General features: G+C 54.4%; 51 non-coding genes across 51 annotated transcripts; all 51 read left to right on the top strand.

Annotated features, from left to right (window-relative positions):
* The first annotated feature begins 139 nt into the window (after positions 1-139).
* LOC132801006 (5S ribosomal RNA) lies at positions 140-258 on the top strand. Its single transcript, XR_009636122.1, has one exon. It is a non-coding gene; the product is annotated as a 5S ribosomal RNA (ribosomal RNA).
* Positions 259-420: 162 nt separating this feature from the next.
* On the top strand, positions 421-539 carry LOC132801730 (5S ribosomal RNA). Its single transcript, XR_009636850.1, has one exon. It is a non-coding gene; the product is annotated as a 5S ribosomal RNA (ribosomal RNA).
* A 190-nt stretch (positions 540-729) lies between these two features.
* On the top strand, positions 730-848 carry LOC132800994 (5S ribosomal RNA). The gene has a single exon (XR_009636110.1). It is a non-coding gene; the product is annotated as a 5S ribosomal RNA (ribosomal RNA).
* A 162-nt stretch (positions 849-1,010) lies between these two features.
* LOC132800983 (5S ribosomal RNA) lies at positions 1,011-1,129 on the top strand. The gene has a single exon (XR_009636099.1). It is a non-coding gene; the product is annotated as a 5S ribosomal RNA (ribosomal RNA).
* Positions 1,130-1,291: 162 nt separating this feature from the next.
* LOC132801457 (5S ribosomal RNA) lies at positions 1,292-1,410 on the top strand. The gene has a single exon (XR_009636573.1). It is a non-coding gene; the product is annotated as a 5S ribosomal RNA (ribosomal RNA).
* Positions 1,411-1,573: 163 nt separating this feature from the next.
* On the top strand, positions 1,574-1,692 carry LOC132800972 (5S ribosomal RNA). Its single transcript, XR_009636088.1, has one exon. It is a non-coding gene; the product is annotated as a 5S ribosomal RNA (ribosomal RNA).
* Positions 1,693-1,855: 163 nt separating this feature from the next.
* On the top strand, positions 1,856-1,974 carry LOC132800961 (5S ribosomal RNA). The gene has a single exon (XR_009636077.1). It is a non-coding gene; the product is annotated as a 5S ribosomal RNA (ribosomal RNA).
* Positions 1,975-2,135: 161 nt separating this feature from the next.
* On the top strand, positions 2,136-2,254 carry LOC132800950 (5S ribosomal RNA). Its single transcript, XR_009636066.1, has one exon. It is a non-coding gene; the product is annotated as a 5S ribosomal RNA (ribosomal RNA).
* Positions 2,255-2,415: 161 nt separating this feature from the next.
* Positions 2,416-2,534, top strand: LOC132800939 (5S ribosomal RNA). The gene has a single exon (XR_009636055.1). It is a non-coding gene; the product is annotated as a 5S ribosomal RNA (ribosomal RNA).
* Positions 2,535-2,696: 162 nt separating this feature from the next.
* On the top strand, positions 2,697-2,815 carry LOC132800928 (5S ribosomal RNA). Its single transcript, XR_009636044.1, has one exon. It is a non-coding gene; the product is annotated as a 5S ribosomal RNA (ribosomal RNA).
* A 162-nt stretch (positions 2,816-2,977) lies between these two features.
* LOC132801831 (5S ribosomal RNA) lies at positions 2,978-3,096 on the top strand. The gene has a single exon (XR_009636952.1). It is a non-coding gene; the product is annotated as a 5S ribosomal RNA (ribosomal RNA).
* Positions 3,097-3,257: 161 nt separating this feature from the next.
* Positions 3,258-3,376, top strand: LOC132800917 (5S ribosomal RNA). Its single transcript, XR_009636033.1, has one exon. It is a non-coding gene; the product is annotated as a 5S ribosomal RNA (ribosomal RNA).
* Positions 3,377-3,539: 163 nt separating this feature from the next.
* Positions 3,540-3,658, top strand: LOC132800906 (5S ribosomal RNA). The gene has a single exon (XR_009636022.1). It is a non-coding gene; the product is annotated as a 5S ribosomal RNA (ribosomal RNA).
* A 163-nt stretch (positions 3,659-3,821) lies between these two features.
* Positions 3,822-3,940, top strand: LOC132801728 (5S ribosomal RNA). Its single transcript, XR_009636848.1, has one exon. It is a non-coding gene; the product is annotated as a 5S ribosomal RNA (ribosomal RNA).
* Positions 3,941-4,132: 192 nt separating this feature from the next.
* LOC132800895 (5S ribosomal RNA) lies at positions 4,133-4,251 on the top strand. Its single transcript, XR_009636011.1, has one exon. It is a non-coding gene; the product is annotated as a 5S ribosomal RNA (ribosomal RNA).
* Positions 4,252-4,413: 162 nt separating this feature from the next.
* LOC132800979 (5S ribosomal RNA) lies at positions 4,414-4,532 on the top strand. The gene has a single exon (XR_009636095.1). It is a non-coding gene; the product is annotated as a 5S ribosomal RNA (ribosomal RNA).
* A 161-nt stretch (positions 4,533-4,693) lies between these two features.
* LOC132801624 (5S ribosomal RNA) lies at positions 4,694-4,812 on the top strand. Its single transcript, XR_009636744.1, has one exon. It is a non-coding gene; the product is annotated as a 5S ribosomal RNA (ribosomal RNA).
* A 163-nt stretch (positions 4,813-4,975) lies between these two features.
* Positions 4,976-5,094, top strand: LOC132801727 (5S ribosomal RNA). Its single transcript, XR_009636847.1, has one exon. It is a non-coding gene; the product is annotated as a 5S ribosomal RNA (ribosomal RNA).
* A 192-nt stretch (positions 5,095-5,286) lies between these two features.
* On the top strand, positions 5,287-5,405 carry LOC132801827 (5S ribosomal RNA). Its single transcript, XR_009636948.1, has one exon. It is a non-coding gene; the product is annotated as a 5S ribosomal RNA (ribosomal RNA).
* A 163-nt stretch (positions 5,406-5,568) lies between these two features.
* On the top strand, positions 5,569-5,687 carry LOC132800978 (5S ribosomal RNA). Its single transcript, XR_009636094.1, has one exon. It is a non-coding gene; the product is annotated as a 5S ribosomal RNA (ribosomal RNA).
* A 161-nt stretch (positions 5,688-5,848) lies between these two features.
* On the top strand, positions 5,849-5,967 carry LOC132801623 (5S ribosomal RNA). Its single transcript, XR_009636743.1, has one exon. It is a non-coding gene; the product is annotated as a 5S ribosomal RNA (ribosomal RNA).
* Positions 5,968-6,130: 163 nt separating this feature from the next.
* LOC132801726 (5S ribosomal RNA) lies at positions 6,131-6,249 on the top strand. The gene has a single exon (XR_009636846.1). It is a non-coding gene; the product is annotated as a 5S ribosomal RNA (ribosomal RNA).
* Positions 6,250-6,441: 192 nt separating this feature from the next.
* On the top strand, positions 6,442-6,560 carry LOC132800883 (5S ribosomal RNA). The gene has a single exon (XR_009635999.1). It is a non-coding gene; the product is annotated as a 5S ribosomal RNA (ribosomal RNA).
* A 161-nt stretch (positions 6,561-6,721) lies between these two features.
* Positions 6,722-6,840, top strand: LOC132800969 (5S ribosomal RNA). Its single transcript, XR_009636085.1, has one exon. It is a non-coding gene; the product is annotated as a 5S ribosomal RNA (ribosomal RNA).
* A 161-nt stretch (positions 6,841-7,001) lies between these two features.
* On the top strand, positions 7,002-7,120 carry LOC132801886 (5S ribosomal RNA). The gene has a single exon (XR_009637007.1). It is a non-coding gene; the product is annotated as a 5S ribosomal RNA (ribosomal RNA).
* A 163-nt stretch (positions 7,121-7,283) lies between these two features.
* LOC132800871 (5S ribosomal RNA) lies at positions 7,284-7,402 on the top strand. Its single transcript, XR_009635987.1, has one exon. It is a non-coding gene; the product is annotated as a 5S ribosomal RNA (ribosomal RNA).
* A 162-nt stretch (positions 7,403-7,564) lies between these two features.
* On the top strand, positions 7,565-7,683 carry LOC132800860 (5S ribosomal RNA). Its single transcript, XR_009635976.1, has one exon. It is a non-coding gene; the product is annotated as a 5S ribosomal RNA (ribosomal RNA).
* A 162-nt stretch (positions 7,684-7,845) lies between these two features.
* LOC132801884 (5S ribosomal RNA) lies at positions 7,846-7,964 on the top strand. Its single transcript, XR_009637005.1, has one exon. It is a non-coding gene; the product is annotated as a 5S ribosomal RNA (ribosomal RNA).
* Positions 7,965-8,126: 162 nt separating this feature from the next.
* LOC132800849 (5S ribosomal RNA) lies at positions 8,127-8,245 on the top strand. The gene has a single exon (XR_009635965.1). It is a non-coding gene; the product is annotated as a 5S ribosomal RNA (ribosomal RNA).
* Positions 8,246-8,407: 162 nt separating this feature from the next.
* On the top strand, positions 8,408-8,526 carry LOC132800838 (5S ribosomal RNA). The gene has a single exon (XR_009635954.1). It is a non-coding gene; the product is annotated as a 5S ribosomal RNA (ribosomal RNA).
* A 163-nt stretch (positions 8,527-8,689) lies between these two features.
* Positions 8,690-8,808, top strand: LOC132802295 (5S ribosomal RNA). Its single transcript, XR_009637419.1, has one exon. It is a non-coding gene; the product is annotated as a 5S ribosomal RNA (ribosomal RNA).
* A 162-nt stretch (positions 8,809-8,970) lies between these two features.
* Positions 8,971-9,089, top strand: LOC132803039 (5S ribosomal RNA). The gene has a single exon (XR_009638145.1). It is a non-coding gene; the product is annotated as a 5S ribosomal RNA (ribosomal RNA).
* Positions 9,090-9,251: 162 nt separating this feature from the next.
* On the top strand, positions 9,252-9,370 carry LOC132803028 (5S ribosomal RNA). The gene has a single exon (XR_009638134.1). It is a non-coding gene; the product is annotated as a 5S ribosomal RNA (ribosomal RNA).
* Positions 9,371-9,531: 161 nt separating this feature from the next.
* Positions 9,532-9,650, top strand: LOC132803017 (5S ribosomal RNA). Its single transcript, XR_009638123.1, has one exon. It is a non-coding gene; the product is annotated as a 5S ribosomal RNA (ribosomal RNA).
* A 162-nt stretch (positions 9,651-9,812) lies between these two features.
* LOC132803006 (5S ribosomal RNA) lies at positions 9,813-9,931 on the top strand. Its single transcript, XR_009638112.1, has one exon. It is a non-coding gene; the product is annotated as a 5S ribosomal RNA (ribosomal RNA).
* Positions 9,932-10,092: 161 nt separating this feature from the next.
* Positions 10,093-10,211, top strand: LOC132802995 (5S ribosomal RNA). The gene has a single exon (XR_009638101.1). It is a non-coding gene; the product is annotated as a 5S ribosomal RNA (ribosomal RNA).
* Positions 10,212-10,372: 161 nt separating this feature from the next.
* On the top strand, positions 10,373-10,491 carry LOC132802983 (5S ribosomal RNA). The gene has a single exon (XR_009638089.1). It is a non-coding gene; the product is annotated as a 5S ribosomal RNA (ribosomal RNA).
* A 161-nt stretch (positions 10,492-10,652) lies between these two features.
* LOC132802972 (5S ribosomal RNA) lies at positions 10,653-10,771 on the top strand. Its single transcript, XR_009638077.1, has one exon. It is a non-coding gene; the product is annotated as a 5S ribosomal RNA (ribosomal RNA).
* A 161-nt stretch (positions 10,772-10,932) lies between these two features.
* On the top strand, positions 10,933-11,051 carry LOC132802961 (5S ribosomal RNA). Its single transcript, XR_009638066.1, has one exon. It is a non-coding gene; the product is annotated as a 5S ribosomal RNA (ribosomal RNA).
* Positions 11,052-11,212: 161 nt separating this feature from the next.
* Positions 11,213-11,331, top strand: LOC132802950 (5S ribosomal RNA). The gene has a single exon (XR_009638055.1). It is a non-coding gene; the product is annotated as a 5S ribosomal RNA (ribosomal RNA).
* A 161-nt stretch (positions 11,332-11,492) lies between these two features.
* LOC132802939 (5S ribosomal RNA) lies at positions 11,493-11,611 on the top strand. Its single transcript, XR_009638044.1, has one exon. It is a non-coding gene; the product is annotated as a 5S ribosomal RNA (ribosomal RNA).
* Positions 11,612-11,772: 161 nt separating this feature from the next.
* LOC132802928 (5S ribosomal RNA) lies at positions 11,773-11,891 on the top strand. The gene has a single exon (XR_009638033.1). It is a non-coding gene; the product is annotated as a 5S ribosomal RNA (ribosomal RNA).
* Positions 11,892-12,052: 161 nt separating this feature from the next.
* LOC132802917 (5S ribosomal RNA) lies at positions 12,053-12,171 on the top strand. The gene has a single exon (XR_009638022.1). It is a non-coding gene; the product is annotated as a 5S ribosomal RNA (ribosomal RNA).
* A 298-nt stretch (positions 12,172-12,469) lies between these two features.
* Positions 12,470-12,588, top strand: LOC132802906 (5S ribosomal RNA). Its single transcript, XR_009638011.1, has one exon. It is a non-coding gene; the product is annotated as a 5S ribosomal RNA (ribosomal RNA).
* Positions 12,589-12,749: 161 nt separating this feature from the next.
* LOC132802895 (5S ribosomal RNA) lies at positions 12,750-12,868 on the top strand. Its single transcript, XR_009638000.1, has one exon. It is a non-coding gene; the product is annotated as a 5S ribosomal RNA (ribosomal RNA).
* A 298-nt stretch (positions 12,869-13,166) lies between these two features.
* Positions 13,167-13,285, top strand: LOC132802884 (5S ribosomal RNA). Its single transcript, XR_009637989.1, has one exon. It is a non-coding gene; the product is annotated as a 5S ribosomal RNA (ribosomal RNA).
* Positions 13,286-13,446: 161 nt separating this feature from the next.
* LOC132802872 (5S ribosomal RNA) lies at positions 13,447-13,565 on the top strand. The gene has a single exon (XR_009637977.1). It is a non-coding gene; the product is annotated as a 5S ribosomal RNA (ribosomal RNA).
* Positions 13,566-13,863: 298 nt separating this feature from the next.
* LOC132802861 (5S ribosomal RNA) lies at positions 13,864-13,982 on the top strand. The gene has a single exon (XR_009637966.1). It is a non-coding gene; the product is annotated as a 5S ribosomal RNA (ribosomal RNA).
* Positions 13,983-14,143: 161 nt separating this feature from the next.
* LOC132802850 (5S ribosomal RNA) lies at positions 14,144-14,262 on the top strand. The gene has a single exon (XR_009637955.1). It is a non-coding gene; the product is annotated as a 5S ribosomal RNA (ribosomal RNA).
* Positions 14,263-14,560: 298 nt separating this feature from the next.
* Positions 14,561-14,679, top strand: LOC132802839 (5S ribosomal RNA). The gene has a single exon (XR_009637944.1). It is a non-coding gene; the product is annotated as a 5S ribosomal RNA (ribosomal RNA).
* A 161-nt stretch (positions 14,680-14,840) lies between these two features.
* Positions 14,841-14,959, top strand: LOC132802828 (5S ribosomal RNA). Its single transcript, XR_009637933.1, has one exon. It is a non-coding gene; the product is annotated as a 5S ribosomal RNA (ribosomal RNA).
* Positions 14,960-15,096: the final 137 nt, after the last annotated feature.

Below are 15,096 nucleotides of genomic sequence, written 5' to 3'. Positions count from 1 at the left end.
CTTTCCCCGCGCCTTTCACCCTCGGAGTTTCCCTTTTCTCCCGACCCGACCGAGGGAACTCGCCCGGATCGCGCCGAACGCATGCGGACCTGCTGCGCTGCTTCTTTTCCTTATATCCATTCTTTAGCATCACCATGTTGGGTGCGATCATACCAGCACTAATGCACCGGATCCCATCAGAACTCCGAAGTTAAGCGTGCTTGGGCGAGAGTAGTACTAGGATGGGTGACCTCCTGGGAAGTCCTCGTGTTGCACCCCTTTTTTTTTTTTTTTTTTCCTCTCTTTCCCCGCGCCTTTCACCCTCGGAGTTTCCCTTTTCTCCCGGCCCGACCGAGGGAACTCGCCCGGATCGCGCCGAACGCATGCGGACCTGCTGCGCTGCTTCTTTTCCTTATATCCATTCTTTAGCATCACCATGTCGGGTGCGATCATACCAGCACTAATGCACCGGATCCCATCAGAACTCCGAAGTTAAGCGCGCTTGGGCGAGAGTAGTACTAGGATGGGTGACCTCCTGGGAAGTCCTCGTGTTGCACCCTTTTTTTTTTTTTTTTTTCCTCTCTTTCCCCGCGCCTTTCACCCTCGGAGTTTCCCTTTTCTCCCGGCCCGACCGAGGGAACTCGCTCGGTGGGCCGGTGCATCGATGCCGCTGCCCGGATCGCGCCGAACGCATGCGGACCTGCTGCGCTGCTTCTTTTCCTTATATCCATTCTTTAGCATCACCATGTCGGGTGCGATCATACCAGCACTAATGCACCGGATCCCATCAGAACTCCGAAGTTAAGCGTGCTTGGGCGAGAGTAGTACTAGGATGGGTGACCTCCTGGGAAGTCCTCGTGTTGCACCCCTTTTTTTTTTTTTTTTTTCCTCTCTTTCCCCGCGCCTTTCACCCTCGGAGTTTCCCTTTTCTCCCGGCCCGACCGAGGGAACTCGCCCGGATCGCGCCGAACGCATGCGGACCTGCTGCGCTGCTTCTTTTCCTTATATCCATTCTTTAGCATCACCATGTCGGGTGCGATCATACCAGCACTAATGCACCGGATCCCATCAGAACTCCGAAGTTAAGCGTGCTTGGGCGAGAGTAGTACTAGGATGGGTGACCTCCTGGGAAGTCCTCGTGTTGCACCCCTTTTTTTTTTTTTTTTTTCCTCTCTTTCCCCGCGCCTTTCACCCTCGGAGTTTCCCTTTTCTCCCGGCCCGACCGAGGGAACTCGCCCGGATCGCGCCGAACGCATGCGGACCTGCTGCGCTGCTTCTTTTCCTTATATCCATTCTTTAGCATCACCATGTCGGGTGCGATCATACCAGCACTAATGCACCGGATCCCATCAGAACTCCGAAGTTAAGCGTGCTTGGGCGAGAGTTGTACTAGGATGGGTGACCTCCTGGGAAGTCCTCGTGTTGCACCCCTTTTTTTTTTTTTTTTTTTCCTCTCTTTCCCCGCGCCTTTCACCCTCGGAGTTTCCCTTTTCTCCCGGCCCGACCGAGGGAACTCGCCCGGATCGCGCCGAACGCATGCGGACCTGCTGCGCTGCTTCTTTTCCTTATATCCATTCTTTAGCATCACCATGTTGGGTGCGATCATACCAGCACTAATGCACCGGATCCCATCAGAACTCCGAAGTTAAGCGTGCTTGGGCGAGAGTAGTACTAGGATGGGTGACCTCCTGGGAAGTCCTCGTGTTGCACCCCTTTTTTTTTTTTTTTTTTTCCTCTCTTTCCCCGCGCCTTTCACCCTCGGAGTTTCCCTTTTCTCCCGGCCCGACCGAGGGAACTCGCCCGGATCGCGCCGAACGCATGCGGACCTGCTGCGCTGCTTCTTTTCCTTATATCCATTCTTTAGCATCACCATGTCGGGTGCGATCATACCAGCACTAATGCACCGGATCCCATCAGAACTCCGAAGTTAAGCGTGCTTGGGCGAGAGTAGTACTAGGATGGGTGACCTCCTGGGAAGTCCTCGTGTTGCACCCCTTTTTTTTTTTTTTTTTCCTCTCTTTCCCCGCGCCTTTCACCCTCGGAGTTTCCCTTTTCTCCCGGCCCGACCGAGGGAACTCGCCCGGATCGCGCCGAACGCATGCGGACCTGCTGCGCTGCTTCTTTTCCTTATATCCATTCTTTAGCATCACCATGTCGGGTGCGATCATACCAGCACTAATGCACCGGATCCCATCAGAACTCCGAAGTTAAGCGTGCTTGGGCGAGAGTAGTACTAGGATGGGTGACCTCCTGGGAAGTCCTCGTGTTGCACCCCTTTTTTTTTTTTTTTTTCCTCTCTTTCCCCGCGCCTTTCACCCTCGGAGTTTCCCTTTTCTCCCGGCCCGACCGAGGGAACTCGCCCGGATCGCGCCGAACGCATGCGGACCTGCTGCGCTGCTTCTTTTCCTTATATCCATTCTTTAGCATCACCATGTTGGGTGCGATCATACCAGCACTAATGCACCGGATCCCATCAGAACTCCGAAGTTAAGCGTGCTTGGGCGAGAGTAGTACTAGGATGGGTGACCTCCTGGGAAGTCCTCGTGTTGCACCCCTTTTTTTTTCTTTTTTTTCCTCTCTTTCCCCGCGCCTTTCACCCTCGGAGTTTCCCTTTTCTCCCGGCCCGACCGAGGGAACTCGCCCGGATCGCGCCGAACGCATGCGGACCTGCTGCGCTGCTTCTTTTCCTTATATCCATTCTTTAGCATCACCATGTCGGGTGCGATCATACCAGCACTAATGCACCGGATCCCATCAGAACTCCGAAGTTAAGCGTGCTTGGGCGAGAGTAGTACTAGGATGGGTGACCTCCTGGGAAGTCCTCGTGTTGCACCCCTTTTTTTTTTTTTTTTTTCCTCTCTTTCCCCGCGCCTTTCACCCTCGGAGTTTCCCTTTTCTCCCGGCCCGACCGAGGGAACTCGCCCGGATCGCGCCGAACGCATGCGGACCTGCTGCGCTGCTTCTTTTCCTTATATCCATTCTTTAGCATGACCATGTTGGGTGCGATCATACCAGCACTAATGCACCGGATCCCATCAGAAGTCCGAAGTTAAGCGTGCTTGGGCGAGAGTAGTACTAGGATGGGTGACCTCCTGGGAAGTCCTCGTGTTGCACCCCTTTTTTTTTTTTTTTTTCCTCTCTTTCCCCGCGCCTTTCACCCTCGGAGTTTCCCTTTTCTCCCGGCCCGACCGAGGGAACTCGCCCGGATCGCGCCGAACGCATGCGGACCTGCTGCGCTGCTTCTTTTCCTTATATCCATTCTTTAGCATCACCATGTCGGGTGCGATCATACCAGCACTAATGCACCGGATCCCATCAGAACTCCGAAGTTAAGCGTGCTTGGGCGAGAGTAGTACTAGGATGGGTGACCTCCTGGGAAGTCCTCGTGTTGCACCCCTTTTTTTTTTTTTTTTTTTCCTCTCTTTCCCCGCGCCTTTCACCCTCGGAGTTTCCCTTTTCTCCCGGCCCGACCGAGGGAACTCGCCCGGATCGCGCCGAACGCATGCGGACCTGCTGCGCTGCTTCTTTTCCTTATATCCATTCTTTAGCATCACCATGTCGGGTGCGATCATACCAGCACTAATGCACCGGATCCCATCAGAACTCCGAAGTTAAGCGTGCTTGGGCGAGAGTAGTACTAGGATGGGTGACCTCCTGGGAAGTCCTCGTGTTGCACCCCTTTTTTTTTTTTTTTTTTTCCTCTCTTTCCCCGCGCCTTTCACCCTCGGAGTTTCCCTTTTCTCCCGGCCCGACTGAGGGAACTCGCCCGGATCGCGCCGAACGCATGCGGACCTGCTGCGCTGCTTCTTTTCCTTATATCCATTCTTTAGCATCACCATGTCGGGTGCGATCATACCAGCACTAATGCACCGGATCCCATCAGAACTCCGAAGTTAAGCGCGCTTGGGCGAGAGTAGTACTAGGATGGGTGACCTCCTGGGAAGTCCTCGTGTTGCACCCTTTTTTTTTTTTTTTTTTTTCCTCTCTTTCCCCGCGCCTTTCACCCTCGGAGTTTCCCTTTTCTCCCGGCCCGACCGAGGGAACTCGCTCGGTGGGCCGGTGCATCGATGCCGCTGCCCGGATCGCGCCGAACGCATGCGGACCTGCTGCGCTGCTTCTTTTCCTTATATCCATTCTTTAGCATCACCATGTCGGGTGCGATCATACCAGCACTAATGCACCGGATCCCATCAGAACTCCGAAGTTAAGCGTGCTTGGGCGAGAGTAGTACTAGGATGGGTGACCTCCTGGGAAGTCCTCGTGTTGCACCCCTTTTTTTTTTTTTTTTTTCCTCTCTTTCCCCGCGCCTTTCACCCTCGGAGTTTCCCTTTTCTCCCGGCCCGACCGAGGGAACTCGCCCGGATCGCGCCGAACGCATGCGGACCTGCTGCGCTGCTTCTTTTCCTTATATCCATTCTTTAGCATCACCATGTCGGGTGCGATCATACCAGCACTAATGCACCGGATCCCATCAGAACTCCGAAGTTAAGCGTGCTTGGGCGAGAGTAGTACTAGGATGGGTGACCTCCTGGGAAGTCCTCGTGTTGCACCCTTTTTTTTTTTTTTTTTTCCTCTCTTTCCCCGCGCCTTTCACCCTCGGAGTTTCCCTTTTCTCCCGGCCCGACCGAGGGAACTCGCCCGGATCGCGCCGAACGCATGCGGACCTGCAGCGCTGCTTCTTTTCCTTATATCCATTCTTTAGCATCACCATGTCGGGTGCGATCATACCAGCACTAATGCACCGGATCCCATCAGAACTCCGATGTTAAGCGTGCTTGGGCGAGAGTAGTACTAGGATGGGTGACCTCCTGGGAAGTCCTCGTGTTGCACCCCTTTTTTTTTTTTTTTTTTTCCTCTCTTTCCCCGCGCCTTTCACCCTCGGAGTTTCCCTTTTCTCCCGGCCCGACTGAGGGAACTCGCCCGGATCGCGCCGAACGCATGCGGACCTGCTGCGCTGCTTCTTTTCCTTATATCCATTCTTTAGCATCACCATGTCGGGTGCGATCATACCAGCACTAATGCACCGGATCCCATCAGAACTCCGAAGTTAAGCGCGCTTGGGCGAGAGTAGTACTAGGATGGGTGACCTCCTGGGAAGTCCTCGTGTTGCACCCTTTTTTTTTTTTTTTTTTTTCCTCTCTTTCCCCGCGCCTTTCACCCTCGGAGTTTCCCTTTTCTCCCGGCCCGACCGAGGGAACTCGCTCGGTGGGCCGGTGCATCGATGCCGCTGCCCGGATCGCGCCGAACGCATGCGGACCTGCTGCGCTGCTTCTTTTCCTTATATCCATTCTTTAGCATCACCATGTCGGGTGCGATCATACCAGCACTAATGCACCGAATCCCATCAGAACTCCGAAGTTAAGCGTGCTTGGGCGAGAGTAGTACTAGGATGGGTGACCTCCTGGGAAGTCCTCGTGTTGCACCCCTTTTTTTTTTTTTTTTTTTCCTCTCTTTCCCCGCGCCTTTCACCCTCGGAGTTTCCCTTTTCTCCCGGCCCGACCGAGGGAACTCGCCCGGATCGCGCCGAACGCATGCGGACCTGCTGCGCTGCTTCTTTTCCTTATATCCATTCTTTAGCATCACCATGTCGGGTGCGATCATACCAGCACTAATGCACCGGATCCCATCAGAACTCCGAAGTTAAGCGTGCTTGGGCGAGAGTAGTACTAGGATGGGTGACCTCCTGGGAAGTCCTCGTGTTGCACCCTTTTTTTTTTTTTTTTTTCCTCTCTTTCCCCGCGCCTTTCACCCTCGGAGTTTCCCTTTTCTCCCGGCCCGACCGAGGGAACTCGCCCGGATCGCGCCGAACGCATGCGGACCTGCTGCGCTGCTTCTTTTCCTTATATCCATTCTTTAGCATCACCATGTCGGGTGCGATCATACCAGCACTAATGCACCGGATCCCATCAGAACTCCGATGTTAAGCGTGCTTGGGCGAGAGTAGTACTAGGATGGGTGACCTCCTGGGAAGTCCTCGTGTTGCACCCCTTTTTTTTTTTTTTTTTTTCCTCTCTTTCCCCGCGCCTTTCACCCTCGGAGTTTCCCTTTTCTCCCGGCCCGACTGAGGGAACTCGCCCGGATCGCGCCGAACGCATGCGGACCTGCTGCGCTGCTTCTTTTCCTTATATCCATTCTTTAGCATCACCATGTCGGGTGCGATCATACCAGCACTAATGCACCGGATCCCATCAGAACTCCGAAGTTAAGCGCGCTTGGGCGAGAGTAGTACTAGGATGGGTGACCTCCTGGGAAGTCCTCGTGTTGCACCCTTTTTTTTTTTTTTTTTTTTCCTCTCTTTCCCCGCGCCTTTCACCCTCGGAGTTTCCCTTTTCTCCCGGCCCGACCGAGGGAACTCGCTCGGTGGGCCGGTGCATCGATGCCGCTGCCCGGATCGCGCCGAACGCATGCGGACCTGCTGCGCTGCTTCTTTTCCTTATATCCATTCTTTAGCATCACCATGTCGGGTGCGATCATACCAGCACTAATGCACCGGATCCCATCAGAACTCCGAAGTTAAGCGTGCTTGGGCGAGAGTAGTACTAGGATGGGTGACCTCCTGGGAAGTCCTCGTGTTGCACCCCTTTTTTTTTTTTTTTTTCCTCTCTTTCCCCGCGCCTTTCACCCTCGGAGTTTCCCTTTTCTCCCGGCCCGACCGAGGGAACTCGCCCGGATCGCGCCGAACGCATGCGGACCTGCTGCGCTGCTTCTTTTCCTTATATCCATTCTTTAGCATCACCATGTCGGGTGCAATCATACCAGCACTAATGCACCGGATCCCATCAGAACTCCGAAGTTAAGCGTGCTTGGGCGAGAGTAGTACTAGGATGGGTGACCTCCTGGGAAGTCCTCGTGTTGCACCCCTTTTTTTTTTTTTTTTTCCTCTCTTTCCCCGCGCCTTTCACCCTCGGAGTTTCCCTTTTCTCCCGGCCCGACCGAGGGAACTCGCCCGGATCGCGCCGAACGCATGCGGACCTGCTGCGCTGCTTCTTTTCCTTATATCCATTCTTTAGCATCACCATGTCGGGTGCGATCATACCAGCACTAATGCACCGGATCCCATCAGAACTCCGAAGTTAAGCGTGCTTGGGCGAGAGTAGTACTAGGATGGGTGAACTCCTGGGAAGTCCTCGTGTTGCACCCCTTTTTTTTTTTTTTTTTTTCCTCTCTTTCCCCGCGCCTTTCACCCTCGGAGTTTCCCTTTTCTCCCGGCCCGACCGAGGGAACTCGCCCGGATCGCGCCGAACGCATGCGGACCTGCTGCACTGCTTCTTTTCCTTATATCCATTCTTTAGCATCACCATGTCGGGTGCGATCATACCAGCACTAATGCACCGGATCCCATCAGAACTCCGAAGTTAAGCGTGCTTGGGCGAGAGTAGTACTAGGATGGGTGACCTCCTGGGAAGTCCTCGTGTTGCACCCCTTTTTTTTTTTTTTTTTTCCTCTCTTTCCCCGCGCCTTTCACCCTCGGAGTTTCCCTTTTCTCCCGGCCCGACCGAGGGAACTCGCCCGGATCGCGCCGAACGCATGCGGACCTGCTGCGCTGCTTCTTTTCCTTATATCCATTCTTTAGCATCACCATGTCGGGTGCGATCATACCAGCACTAATGCACCGGATCCCATCAGAACTCCGAAGTTAAGCGTGCTTGGGCGAGAGTAGTACTAGGATGGGTGACCTCCTGGGAAGTCCTCGTGTTGCACCCCTTTTTTTTTTTTTTTTTTCCTCTCTTTCCCCGCGCCTTTCACCCTCGGAGTTTCCCTTTTCTCCCGGCCCGACCGAGGGAACTCGCCCGGATCGCGCCGAACGCATGCGGACCTGCTGCGCTGCTTCTTTTCCTTATATCCATTCTTTAGCATCACCATGTCGGGTGCGATCATACCAGCACTAATGCACCGGATCCCATCAGAACTCCGAAGTTAAGCGTGCTTGGGCGAGAGTAGTACTAGGATGGGTGAACTCCTGGGAAGTCCTCGTGTTGCACCCCTTTTTTTTTTTTTTTTTTCCTCTCTTTCCCCGCGCCTTTCACCCTCGGAGTTTCCCTTTTCTCCCGGCCCGACCGAGGGAACTCGCCCGGATCGCGCCGAACGCATGCGGACCTGCTGCGCTGCTTCTTTTCCTTATATCCATTCTTTAGCATCACCATGTCGGGTGCGATCATACCAGCACTAATGCACCGGATCCCATCAGAACTCCGAAGTTAAGCGTGCTTGGGCGAGAGTAGTACTAGGATGGGTGACCTCCTGGGAAGTCCTCGTGTTGCACCCCTTTTTTTTTTTTTTTTTTCCTCTCTTTCCCCGCGCCTTTCACCCTCGGAGTTTCCCTTTTCTCCCGGCCCGACCGAGGGAACTCGCCCGGATCGCGCCGAACGCATGCGGACCTGCTGCGCTGCTTCTTTTCCTTATATCCATTCTTTAGCATCACCATGTCGGGTGCGATCATACCAGCACTAATGCACCGGATCCCATCAGAACTCCGAAGTTAAGCGTGCTTGGGCGAGAGTAGTACTAGGATGGGTGACCTCCTGGGAAGTCCTCGTGTTGCACCCCTTTTTTTTTTTTTTTTTTTCCTCTCTTTCCCCGCGCCTTTCACCCTCGGAGTTTCCCTTTTCTCCCGGCCCGACCGAGGGAACTCGCCCGGATCGCGCCGAACGCATGCGGACCTGCTGCGCTGCTTCTTTTCCTTATATCCATTCTTTAGCATCACCATGTCGGGTGCGATCATACCAGCACTAATGCACCGGATCCCATCAGAACTCCGAAGTTAAGCGTGCTTCGGCGAGAGTAGTACTAGGATGGGTGAACTCCTGGGAAGTCCTCGTGTTGCACCCCTTTTTTTTTTTTTTTTTTCCTCTCTTTCCCCGCGCCTTTCACCCTCGGAGTTTCCCTTTTCTCCCGGCCCGACCGAGGGAACTCGCCCGGATCGCGCCGAACGCATGCGGACCTGCTGCACTGCTTCTTTTCCTTATATCCATTCTTTAGCATCACCATGTCGGGTGCGATCATACCAGCACTAATGCACCGGATCCCATCAGAACTCCGAAGTTAAGCGTGCTTGGGCGAGAGTAGTACTAGGATGGGTGACCTCCTGGGAAGTCCTCGTGTTGCACCCCTTTTTTTTTTTTTTTTTTCCTCTCTTTCCCCGCGCCTTTCACCCTCGGAGTTTCCCTTTTCTCCCGGCCCGACCGAGGGAACTCGCCCGGATCGCGCCGAACGCATGCGGACCTGCTGCGCTGCTTCTTTTCCTTATATCCATTCTTTAGCATCACCATGTCGGGTGCGATCATACCAGCACTAATGCACCGGATCCCATCAGAACTCCGAAGTTAAGCGTGCTTGGGCGAGAGTAGTACTAGGATGGGTGACCTCCTGGGAAGTCCTCGTGTTGCACCCCTTTTTTTTTTTTTTTTTCCTCTCTTTCCCCGCGCCTTTCACCCTCGGAGTTTCCCTTTTCTCCCGGCCCGACCGAGGGAACTCGCCCGGATCGCGCCGAACGCATGCGGACCTGCTGCGCTGCTTCTTTTCCTTATATCCATTCTTTAGCATCACCATGTCGGGTGCGATCATACCAGCACTAATGCACCGGATCCCATCAGAACTCCGAAGTTAAGCGTGCTTGGGCGAGAGTAGTACTAGGATGGGTGACCTCCTGGGAAGTCCTCGTGTTGCACCCCTTTTTTTTTTTTTTTTTTCCTCTCTTTCCCCGCGCCTTTCACCCTCGGAGTTTCCCTTTTCTCCCGGCCCGACCGAGGGAACTCGCCCGGATCGCGCCGAACGCATGCGGACCTGCTGCGCTGCTTCTTTTCCTTATATCCATTCTTTAGCATCACCATGTCGGGTGCGATCATACCAGCACTAATGCACCGGATCCCATCAGAACTCCGAAGTTAAGCGTGCTTGGGCGAGAGTAGTACTAGGATGGGTGACCTCCTGGGAAGTCCTCGTGTTGCACCCCTTTTTTTTTTTTTTTTTCCTCTCTTTCCCCGCGCCTTTCACCCTCGGAGTTTCCCTTTTCTCCCGGCCCGACCGAGGGAACTCGCCCGGATCGCGCCGAACGCATGCGGACCTGCTGCGCTGCTTCTTTTCCTTATATCCATTCTTTAGCATCACCCTGTCGGGTGCGATCATACCAGCACTAATGCACCGGATCCCATCAGAACTCCGAAGTTAAGCGTGCTTGGGCGAGAGTAGTACTAGGATGGGTGACCTCCTGGGAAGTCCTCGTGTTGCACCCCTTTTTTTTTTTTTTTTTCCTCTCTTTCCCCGCGCCTTTCACCCTCGGAGTTTCCCTTTTCTCCCGGCCCGACCGAGGGAACTCGCCCGGATCGCGCCGAACGCATGCGGACCTGCTGCGCTGCTTCTTTTCCTTATATCCATTCTTTAGCATCACCCTGTCGGGTGCGATCATACCAGCACTAATGCACCGGATCCCATCAGAACTCCGAAGTTAAGCGTGCTTGGGCGAGAGTAGTACTAGGATGGGTGACCTCCTGGGAAGTCCTCGTGTTGCACCCCTTTTTTTTTTTTTTTTTCCTCTCTTTCCCCGCGCCTTTCACCCTCGGAGTTTCCCTTTTCTCCCGGCCCGACCGAGGGAACTCGCCCGGATCGCGCCGAACGCATGCGGACCTGCTGCGCTGCTTCTTTTCCTTATATCCATTCTTTAGCATCACCATGTCGGGTGCGATCATACCAGCACTAATGCACCGGATCCCATCAGAACTCCGAAGTTAAGCGTGCTTGGGCGAGAGTAGTACTAGGATGGGTGACCTCCTGGGAAGTCCTCGTGTTGCACCCCTTTTTTTTTTTTTTTTTCCTCTCTTTCCCCGCGCCTTTCACCCTCGGAGTTTCCCTTTTCTCCCGGCCCGACCGAGGGAACTCGCCCGGATCGCGCCGAACGCATGCGGACCTGCTGCGCTGCTTCTTTTCCTTATATCCATTCTTTAGCATCACCATGTCGGGTGCGATCATACCAGCACTAATGCACCGGATCCCATCAGAACTCCGAAGTTAAGCGTGCTTGGGCGAGAGTAGTACTAGGATGGGTGACCTCCTGGGAAGTCCTCGTGTTGCACCCCTTTTTTTTTTTTTTTTTCCTCTCTTTCCCCGCGCCTTTCACCCTCGGAGTTTCCCTTTTCTCCCGGCCCGACCGAGGGAACTCGCCCGGATCGCGCCGAACGCATGCGGACCTGCTGCGCTGCTTCTTTTCCTTATATCCATTCTTTAGCATCACCATGTCGGGTGCGATCATACCAGCACTAATGCACCGGATCCCATCAGAACTCCGAAGTTAAGCGTGCTTGGGCGAGAGTAGTACTAGGATGGGTGACCTCCTGGGAAGTCCTCGTGTTGCACCCCTTTTTTTTTTTTTTTTTCCTCTCTTTCCCCGCGCCTTTCACCCTCGGAGTTTCCCTTTTCTCCCGGCCCGACCGAGGGAACTCGCCCGGATCGCGCCGAACGCATGCGGACCTGCTGCGCTGCTTCTTTTCCTTATATCCATTCTTTAGCATCACCATGTCGGGTGCGATCATACCAGCACTAATGCACCGGATCCCATCAGAACTCCGAAGTTAAGCGTGCTTGGGCGAGAGTAGTACTAGGATGGGTGACCTCCTGGGAAGTCCTCGTGTTGCACCCCTTTTTTTTTTTTTTTTTCCTCTCTTTCCCCGCGCCTTTCACCCTCGGAGTTTCCCTTTTCTCCCGGCCCGACCGAGGGAACTCGCCCGGATCGCGCCGAACGCATGCGGACCTGCTGCGCTGCTTCTTTTCCTTATATCCATTCTTTAGCATCACCATGTCGGGTGCGATCATACCAGCACTAATGCACCGGATCCCATCAGAACTCCGAAGTTAAGCGTGCTTGGGCGAGAGTAGTACTAGGATGGGTGACCTCCTGGGAAGTCCTCGTGTTGCACCCCTTTTTTTTTTTTTTTTTCCTCTCTTTCCCCGCGCCTTTCACCCTCGGAGTTTCCCTTTTCTCCCGGCCCGACCGAGGGAACTCGCCCGGATCGCGCCGAACGCATGCGGACCTGCTGCGCTGCTTCTTTTCCTTATATCCATTCTTTAGCATCACCATGTCGGGTGCGATCATACCAGCACTAATGCACCGGATCCCATCAGAACTCCGAAGTTAAGCGTGCTTGGGCGAGAGTAGTACTAGGATGGGTGACCTCCTGGGAAGTCCTCGTGTTGCACCCCTTTTTTTTTTTTTTTTTCCTCTCTTTCCCCGCGCCTTTCACCCTCGGAGTTTCCCTTTTCTCCCGGCCCGACCGAGGGAACTCGCCCGGATCGCGCCGAACGCATGCGGACCTGCTGCGCTGCTTCTTTTCCTTATATCCATTCTTTATTTTTTCCTCTCTTTCCCCGCGCCTTTCACCCTCGGAGTTTCCCTTTTCTCCCGGCCCGACCGAGGGAACTCGCCCGGATCGCGCCGAACGCATGCGGACCTGCTGCGCTGCTTCTTTTCCTTATATCCATTCTTTAGCATCACCATGTCGGGTGCGATCATACCAGCACTAATGCACCGGATCCCATCAGAACTCCGAAGTTAAGCGTGCTTGGGCGAGAGTAGTACTAGGATGGGTGACCTCCTGGGAAGTCCTCGTGTTGCACCCCTTTTTTTTTTTTTTTTTCCTCTCTTTCCCCGCGCCTTTCACCCTCGGAGTTTCCCTTTTCTCCCGGCCCGACCGAGGGAACTCGCCCGGATCGCGCCGAACGCATGCGGACCTGCTGCGCTGCTTCTTTTCCTTATATCCATTCTTTAGCATCACCATGTCGGGTGCGATCATACCAGCACTAATGCACCGGATCCCATCAGAACTCCGAAGTTAAGCGTGCTTGGGCGAGAGTAGTACTAGGATGGGTGACCTCCTGGGAAGTCCTCGTGTTGCACCCCTTTTTTTTTTTTTTTTTCCTCTCTTTCCCCGCGCCTTTCACCCTCGGAGTTTCCCTTTTCTCCCGGCCCGACCGAGGGAACTCGCCCGGATCGCGCCGAACGCATGCGGACCTGCTGCGCTGCTTCTTTTCCTTATATCCATTCTTTATTTTTTCCTCTCTTTCCCCGCGCCTTTCACCCTCGGAGTTTCCCTTTTCTCCCGGCCCGACCGAGGGAACTCGCCCGGATCGCGCCGAACGCATGCGGACCTGCTGCGCTGCTTCTTTTCCTTATATCCATTCTTTAGCATCACCATGTCGGGTGCGATCATACCAGCACTAATGCACCGGATCCCATCAGAACTCCGAAGTTAAGCGTGCTTGGGCGAGAGTAGTACTAGGATGGGTGACCTCCTGGGAAGTCCTCGTGTTGCACCCCTTTTTTTTTTTTTTTTTCCTCTCTTTCCCCGCGCCTTTCACCCTCGGAGTTTCCCTTTTCTCCCGGCCCGACCGAGGGAACTCGCCCGGATCGCGCCGAACGCATGCGGACCTGCTGCGCTGCTTCTTTTCCTTATATCCATTCTTTAGCATCACCATGTCGGGTGCGATCATACCAGCACTAATGCACCGGATCCCATCAGAACTCCGAAGTTAAGCGTGCTTGGGCGAGAGTAGTACTAGGATGGGTGACCTCCTGGGAAGTCCTCGTGTTGCACCCCTTTTTTTTTTTTTTTTTCCTCTCTTTCCCCGCGCCTTTCACCCTCGGAGTTTCCCTTTTCTCCCGGCCCGACCGAGGGAACTCGCCCGGATCGCGCCGAACGCATGCGGACCTGCTGCGCTGCTTCTTTTCCTTATATCCATTCTTTATTTTTTCCTCTCTTTCCCCGCGCCTTTCACCCTCGGAGTTTCCCTTTTCTCCCGGCCCGACCGAGGGAACTCGCCCGGATCGCGCCGAACGCATGCGGACCTGCTGCGCTGCTTCTTTTCCTTATATCCATTCTTTAGCATCACCATGTCGGGTGCGATCATACCAGCACTAATGCACCGGATCCCATCAGAACTCCGAAGTTAAGCGTGCTTGGGCGAGAGTAGTACTAGGATGGGTGACCTCCTGGGAAGTCCTCGTGTTGCACCCCTTTTTTTTTTTTTTTTTCCTCTCTTTCCCCGCGCCTTTCACCCTCGGAGTTTCCCTTTTCTCCCGGCCCGACCGAGGGAACTCGCCCGGATCGCGCCGAACGCATGCGGACCTGCTGCGCTGCTTCTTTTCCTTATATCCATTCTTTAGCATCACCATGTCGGGTGCGATCATACCAGCACTAATGCACCGGATCCCATCAGAACTCCGAAGTTAAGCGTGCTTGGGCGAGAGTAGTACTAGGATGGGTGACCTCCTGGGAAGTCCTCGTGTTGCACCCCTTTTTTTTTTTTTTTTTCCTCTCTTTCCCCGCGCCTTTCACCCTCGGAGTTTCCCTTTTCTCCCGGCCCGACCGAGGGAACTCGCCCGGATCGCGCCGAACGCATGCGGACCTGCTGCGCTGCTTCTTTTCCTTATATCCATTCTTTATTTTTTCCTCTCTTTCCCCGCGCCTTTCACCCTCGGAGTTTCCCTTTTCTCCCGGCCCGACCGAGGGAACTCGCCCGGATCGCGCCGAACGCATGCGGACCTGCTGCGCTGCTTCTTTTCCTTATATCCATTCTTTAGCATCACCATGTCGGGTGCGATCATACCAGCACTAATGCACCGGATCCCATCAGAACTCCGAAGTTAAGCGTGCTTGGGCGAGAGTAGTACTAGGATGGGTGACCTCCTGGGAAGTCCTCGTGTTGCACCCCTTTTTTTTTTTTTTTTTCCTCTCTTTCCCCGCGCCTTTCACCCTCGGAGTTTCCCTTTTCTCCCGGCCCGACCGAGGGAACTCGCCCGGATCGCGCCGAACGCATGCGGACCTGCTGCGCTGCTTCTTTTCCTTATATCCATTCTTTAGCATCACCATGTCGGGTGCGATCATACCAGCACTAATGCACCGGATCCCATCAGAACTCCGAAGTTAAGCGTGCTTGGGCGAGAGTAGTACTAGGATGGGTGACCTCCTGGGAAGTCCTCGTGTTGCACCCCTTTTTTTTTTTTTTTTTCCTCTCTTTCCCCGCGCCTTTCACCCTCGGAGTTTCCCTTTTCTCCCGGCCCGACCGAGGGAACTCGCCCGGATCGCGCCGAACGCATGCGGACCTGCTGCGCTGCTTCTTTTCCTTATA

This window comes from Ziziphus jujuba, chromosome 2 (assembly GCF_031755915.1).
Source record: "Ziziphus jujuba cultivar Dongzao chromosome 2, ASM3175591v1".
Lineage (NCBI taxonomy): Eukaryota > Viridiplantae > Streptophyta > Magnoliopsida > Rosales > Rhamnaceae > Ziziphus > Ziziphus jujuba.
The sequence above is the reverse complement of the archived record's forward strand: the minus strand, read 5'-3'. Positions and strand labels throughout refer to the sequence as shown.